A 7,500-nucleotide genomic window follows, 5' to 3' on the forward strand; every position below is an offset into this window, starting at 1 on the left:
GGACCCCTAAGGAAGCTCTTTTCAGATCCCAGGGCCCTTTGTCGAAAAGTGATACAACTGCAACAGAGCAACAGAAATTTGTATATTACTGAACACCAAGAAAACTTCAACATTTTTGCAAACTGCTTACAATGAAAAATACAATTAAATTTAATATCAGGATTAATGTGATAATTTAGTGCCCGTTCTGCATGCTTCATATTAGGCTCCAAATGAGACAGTGTCGTTTGGAAGTCCCCACTCGTGACGACGTCAGTCCTCTTCCAGAATTTTGCGGATGAAAGTCTTTGCCTCATCCAAAGGTATTGAGGGAAAGTCATCTTTTGGGTTTTTCCCCCGTAAATTCTTATGACCTCGTAGTTCTCAATTTGAGGCCTCTTTCAATATGTGCCTGGCCACCCAAGGGGACCATATGGTCTCCATTAAGAAAGGCTGGATGGTGGCTAGAGCGACCCCTGAGGTATTTGGGAATGGTTAGGTTTATACATAAATGGTAAATATTACCTGTAAACATTGCCTGTTATACCTGTGATGTCACCACAGGTAAACCAAAAAGCACAGGTTCGAAAATTTGCTGGATCATCAGTTATACTTTTCCTTGTGTGCAAGTTATTCCCAAGGTAAAATGAAAGCGATATTAAGTGACATTTGCGAGTATAAAAGAAGTCACATGAGTATACTTCAAGATTATAACCAGGTGTATAAAGAGTAATAAGCAGTCATGGTGGAGATAGCTTGATTTTGACTGTCCTGTATGTATATATATATATATATATATATATATATATATATATATATATATATATATATATATATTATTACTATTATTATTATTCATGCTGAAGTGCAGCCAGGTACTTTTATAAGTGATTTTGATATCTCCGAAAAGAAAGACTTTTCCGTATGCACCATAACATCGGTTATAATAAATATAATGACAGTAATGTATGTGAATAATTAAAATAATAATAAAGATCATTAAAACTCTTTCTCTTTGAGGAGTTTCACTGCGAATTTTTTTTCTTGTGTGCCGTGTGTGGTTGAATCACCCCGAATGTTTATTCTCACGAATAAGGCAGCGGTCGAGTGAGTCACTTTCTTATTATTAAGAGATTCGACCGGGCGACCAAACAGTAGCATTCCTCTGTCCTGTTTAAAACATTCGGGGGAGAAAAAAAAAATGTTAATTTGAAGATAATGTTGTGTCTAACTACAAAGGGATGGTTTCTCGTTGCGTGGAAGGTTCTTTGTTCTCTGTAAATTATTCTTATTTCCTTTTTTTCTTAGTTTTTTTATTGTGTGATTACGCAAGACCTCGATTGAGTAACGTTGAATTCTCCTCTCTCTCTCTCTCTCTCTCTCTCTCTCTCTCTCTCTCTCTCTCTCTCTCTCTCTCACGTACAGTAGTTCTTCTGGGCACTTGTGGTGTCATTCATCCATTATCATATAAACACATTACAAAAATGTTCTCAAGTTCTCTAACAGTCCGGTTCTTGAAGTGCGAAAACTCACGAAAAAATCTAGTCTTGTTACTCTGTGAAATTTCCACTTTCTGGTTCCTTTTGATTTGTATTTCGGGAACGGATTAAAAACTGCCACTTTCTGTAGCACTTATTCCTTACTATTTTTCCTCTTCTGATTTTCTTCTTCTTTTCCTTCGGCTCTGGGAAAGTTGTTGGTCTTCCCAAGTGACATTTTATGCAGACGTATAAGTCAAACATACCGCGGTTCGTTGATAGAGATTAAGTCAGACTTATACCTTGGTTGGTTGATAGGGATTAAGTCAGACTTGTACCTCGGTTGGTTGGTATAGATTAAGTCAGACTTATACCTTGGTTGGTTGGTATAGATTAAGTCAGACTTATACCTCTGTTGGTTAATAGGGATTAAGCCAGACTTATACCTCGTTTGGTTGGTATAGATTAAGTCAGACTTATACCTCGGTTGGTTGGTATAGATTAAGTCAGACTTATACCTTCATTGGTTGGTATAGATTAAGTCCTTCATTGGTTGGTATAGATTAAGTCACTTATACCTCGGTTGGTTGATAGGGATTAAGCCAGACTTATACCTCGTTTGGTTGGTATAGATTAAGTCAGACTTATACCTTGGTTGGTTGGTATAGATTAAGTCAGACTTATACCTTGGTTGGTTGGTATAGATTAAGTCAGACTTATACCTTGGTTGGTTAGTATAGAGTAAGTCAGACTTATACCTTGGTTGGTTGGTATAGATTAAGTCAAACTTAGACCTTGGTTGGTTGGTATAGATTAAGTCAGACTTATACCTTGGTTGGTTGGTATAGAGTAAGTCAGACTTATACCTTGGTTGGTTGGTATAGATTAAGTCAGACTTATACCTTGGTTGGTTGATAGGGATTAAGCCAGGCTTATACCTTGGTTGGTTGTTATAGATTAAGTCAGACTTATACCTTTGTTGGTTGGTATAGATTAAGTCAAACTTATACCTTGGTTGGTTGGTATAGATTAAGTCAAACTTATACCTCGGTTGGTTGGTATAGATTAAGCCAGACTTATACCTCGGTTGGTTGGTATAGATTAAGTCAGACTTATACCTTGGTTGGTTGGTATAGATTAAGCCAGACTTATACCTTGGTTGGTTGGTATAGATTAAGTCAGACTTATACCTCGGTTGGTTGGTATAGATTAAGCCAGACTTATACCTCGGTTGGTTGGTATAGATTAAGTCAGACTTATACCTTGGTTGGTTGGTATAGATTAAGTCAGACTTATACCTTGGTTGGTTGGTATAGATTAAGTCAGACGTATAATGGCGCATGAACTAAATTGTTAGCAGTTTGGCACAAAGCATTATCAGTATTCAAGAATTAATATGTAAGGAAATAAGGGAACTCGAAAAGTACTTTAATATAGAAAAATATACTGACCCATTACTCTATTTTTAAAGCTTTCCTAAATCCGGATAAATAGGGAGGTTTGGAGCCTTAAAACATCTGCCAAAACAGTTTAAGAAACGAGCCGTTCAGTGAGTGTTATAAACACCTGGAAAAAAGGTTTATTAAAAACAGCGACCCCTACCAGGGACTAAGTTGACAAGGAGGAGACCATGTTTTGCGACCCATACCACGACTAAGTTGACAGGAAGGAGACCATGTTTTTAAAGGAAATTCAGTCATTCTGATCACTGATGGTATGCTTTCGAAGGTGGTCAGCGCTTAGGTTCCCGGAATTTTTGTGCATCATCAAAGCGAATAGTATTAAGGGGAATGCAGTAGAACAGGCAGACTGAGACAAACAAATTTTAGTTCTTTAACCATCTGAAAACAACGGCAGTCCTAATTAGTCAAGGGTAAAAAATATATGTACATAAATATTGTGACTCAAAAATGTGCGACGGAAGACAAATGCCAAAATAGTGGCAATAAAGAAGAGCTATGTCAGAGTTTAAAGAAATGACGCAACTTCTGTACACGTACCTTTAAAAATATGTACCTTTAAAAATATGTCCAAGGCAGGAGGAGGAGATAAAGAAGGCGAAGAGCTGTGAAAATCAAGATTCCCTAACAGCTGTGAATTAACAAATGTGGCCGAAAAAATGGTAAACAATGCAGCAGGAAATATGTCCTACCCGTGATGGTTGGGTTATGTTGAAAATCTCTTTAAAATAGCGAGGATTTAGGCTGTTGATATATTATTGGACAGTGAGAGTACGTGACACAAATACGGGCAGTTGCTTTGAACATTGAGAAACTACAAGGACTTTACCTTCCGTTATGTAAAAAATGTTTGAAATCAACAAAGGTTTTTGAACTGGAGGCCCACTTCCTCATATTGGCCTTTGTATAATTTCAGAGGGGTGCTAATGTGTGTTAAGTAGAATAAGATGCGACGAGCATCCCTGACGTAACGGCAGCCCTGAAACCTCGAAACTCAAACACAGTCGTAATATAAATCACAACAGCTAAAGAAGAAATGCCGTTGCTTTTGTACCAAAACGCAAAGGATGCCGAATCACAGCTACTCAGAGCTATAGCCACATTCAAGTCACTTTTTCATGCATTCGGCACTTTTCTGGCGCCACGCGAATTTTCAAGGTGCAAAACAGGAGTAGATCACATAGTGTGGCCCTCGGGACTGGAACAGCCAGTAAAGATTTTATAATTTCCTTTAATATGGAAGGAAGTTCCTTCCTGAAGTAATGTGGAATATTTTTTTAATATTTCGTGCTTTGATTGTTCTGTCTATTTTCGGGTTACATGAGGCTTATTAACGTCATTTTTCTTTGGTTTGGTATGGGCAGATTAACTGTCTTGATGTCTGTATCAATAAATTTACCAGTTATTTGTCACATGTATTCAATTTTTCACATTATATGTATATATATATATATATATATATATATATATATATATATATATATATATATATATATATATATATATATATATATATATATATATATATATATATATATATAATTTGTTATTAGTTATACAAGTATGAAAAGTTATCTATTGTTTTATCAATTTATTTCGATCTACTCCATTCTTCTTTATTTTTTGTTTTTTCCTTTCATTTCCTGGTATATTAATTTTGGTTTCTGTGCTTTGCAAGTTCTTGGCCTTGTCTGCTGACCCATACGAACGTATATTCATTAATAATAATAATAATAATATCACTGTAGGTCATGTTGTGGACTCTTCTGGTGTCGTGTCGAACGGTGAACAGCAGTCAACTAATTTTGCACTTTTTTATTTATTTATGTATTTGTTTATTTATTTATTTGTTTTATTTTTATTCATTTATTTTTTTTACCAATTTTGATGGTCGCAACCCTTCAAGATTAAGACCCGGCCGTGTCGTGCCGAGGAGGTTCTCCATTGGCTAAAGGAGGTGGAGACATGTTCTTGTCAGGTATTCCATCATGTTTTCGATGGCTGTGATTATTGAACACGGGTTAAAGGAAAATGGTCGCGGTGGGTTGCTTGTCACCTGAAAAAAAGAACTAGCAATGGTTCCCAATGTGGAAGGGGTATTTGCCGCACCCTCTCTCGGTAGGGGGAGCTTTTGTTAATTGTTGATTTACTTGTCGTCGCATTATGTAAAGTCGTGAAGAAAACCCTATTAGATCTATCTGTCTGCCTATCTATCTATAAATATGTATGTGTATATATACATATATATATATATATATATATAGAGAGAGAGAGAGAGAGAGAGAGATTTAACTAATGGTCACTAAATTTTGTCCCCTTAGTATAGTATTGTAGTAATTGCAATAAGAAATCCTGAAAACAAAAATGTAATTTCTTAGTTTTCCCAGGTAATTGAAAATGTATTTTAGACTCCCGTAGAGTTTACCACTCTGGTTTAATTTGGAAGATGCCTGATGTCTTGCAAATCGTTGTTAAAAGTTACTGTAGTCATTTGCAGGATGTCATAGTGTATATACACACATAGACACACACACACACACACACATATATATATATATATATATATATATATATATATATATATATATATATGTGTGTGTGTGTGTGTGTGTGTGTGTGTGTGTGTGTGTGTGTGTGTGTGTGTGTGTGTGTGTGTGTGTGTCTTCAATGTCTTGGAGGTAACTTTGTGTCATCTCACATAATATTAAAATCCAGTCTTGTAAAGAGAGAAAAAGATGACATTTGTAATCTAGTCAATTTTTCTTCGTGGTAACTTGTTCTAATATGGTAATGTTTCAGTCGCTTACCTTCGTTTAATCTTTTTATCTAATGCCTTGACAAGAGATTTGTCTTATATTCATTGCTTGTGTAAACGAACAAGGAACGTTTTTAAAGTGTAATTCAAAATTCCCCAGCCTCTCTGGAAAGGAGAGCAGTAAATGAAATTTCTTGGAGTGAGTGACTGCATCCTTCAGCTACTTACACTCGAGAAAACGGCTGTTTGCCTTCGTAAGATTTCAGGTGAGGTCTCTAACAAGCCACTGGGTGCAATCACAATCTCGAAATGAGGGGGGCCCCAAATAGAAAACACACACACACCAGAAGAAATGGGGCTGTGCTGTGGCTACGTAACACCAGAAGAAAATGGGCTGTGCTGTGGTTACGTAACCCCAGAAGAAAGGGGGCTGTGCTGTGGCTACGTAACACCAGAAGAAATGGGGCTGTGCTATGGCTACGTAACACCAGAAGAAAATGGGCTGTGCTGTGGTTACGTAACCCCAGAAGAAATGGGGCTGTGCTGTGGCTACGTAACACCAGAAGAAAATGGGCTGTGCTGTGGTTACGTAACCCCAGAAGAAAGGGGGCTGTGCTGTGGCTACGTAACACCAGAAGAAAGGGGGGCTGTGCTGTGGTTACGTAACCCCAGAAGAAAGGGGGCTGTGCTGTGGTTACGTAACACCAGAAGAAAGGGGGCTGTGCTCTGGTTACGTAACACCAGAAGAAAGGGAGCTGTGCTGCGGCTACGTAACACCAGAAGAAAGGGGGCTGTACTGTGGTTACGTAACACCAGAAGAAAGGAGGGCTGTGCTGTGGCTACGTAACACCAGAAGAAAGGGGGGACTGTGCTCTGGTTACGTAACACCAGAAGATAGGGGGGCTGTGCTGCGGCTACGTAACACCAGAAGAAAGGGAGGCTGTGCTCTGGTTACGTAACACCAGAAGATAGGGGGCTGTGCTGCGGCTACGTAACACCAGAAGAAAGGGGGGCTGTGCTGTGGTTGCGTAACCCCAGAAGAAAGGGACATTTATCATAGAAATCCATGAAAATGTGGCCGACCCTTTGGTGAGGACTCCCCCTTCCTACTCCAACATTTAGAAGTGGCCTATTGAATTCGAGCGAGGCAAGGACGGCATAAGAGATGACCAACTAGACGGGACATCTAAAAACGGCAGCCAGCGACAAGTAAGATGCCGTTCATCTCATGGTTTTGGATCGTTGTATTTAACTAGCCAAGGGGTGGTCAAGACCTCGGGGATCCGTGCTTGTTCAGTGTACCTTAGTTTGACTAACATCTTGGAGATGAGCATATTATGGTCTGGAAGGTTGATACCAAAAAAAAAAAAAAAAAAAAAAAAATGCGTCGAAGTTTCTTCGGCACAATCGAGTTTTCTGTACAGCGTATAATGCTGTATGAAACTCTCGATGTACTGCAGTATGAAACTCTCAGCCACGACCGTGCAGCGCTCAGTTGCTCCCCAGACGCGGTCAGATGAAGATACGTCGGCGGCTGGCGCCTGTAGCGGTGCCAGACGCACGATCATGGCTAACTTTAACCTTGAATAAAAAAAAAACTACTGAGGCTAGAGGGCTGCAATTTGGTATGTTTGATGATTGAAGGGTGGATGATCAACATACCAATTTGCAGTCCTCTAGCCTCAGTAGTTTTTAAGATCTGAATGCGGACGGACAGACAAATAGCCATCTCGGTAGTTTTCTTTTACAGAAAACTAAAACTAACCAGAATGAAAGCTTTCAGGAAATTACGACTTTGTTTCCCGTATGATTCACGCAGTTCCTCCAG

At 38.7% G+C, this 7,500-nt stretch overlaps 1 protein-coding gene across 5 annotated transcripts in view; it reads left to right on the forward strand.

The window, feature by feature from the left end:
• The window catches only part of LOC136846600 (uncharacterized), a 729,131-nt gene that overhangs the window by 419,173 nt on the left and 302,458 nt on the right, over positions 1-7,500 (forward strand). The gene's annotated exons all lie outside the window — the stretch shown is intronic.

The sequence above is a fragment of the Macrobrachium rosenbergii genome, chromosome 15 (assembly GCF_040412425.1).
Source record: "Macrobrachium rosenbergii isolate ZJJX-2024 chromosome 15, ASM4041242v1, whole genome shotgun sequence".
Taxonomy (NCBI): domain Eukaryota; kingdom Metazoa; phylum Arthropoda; class Malacostraca; order Decapoda; family Palaemonidae; genus Macrobrachium; species Macrobrachium rosenbergii.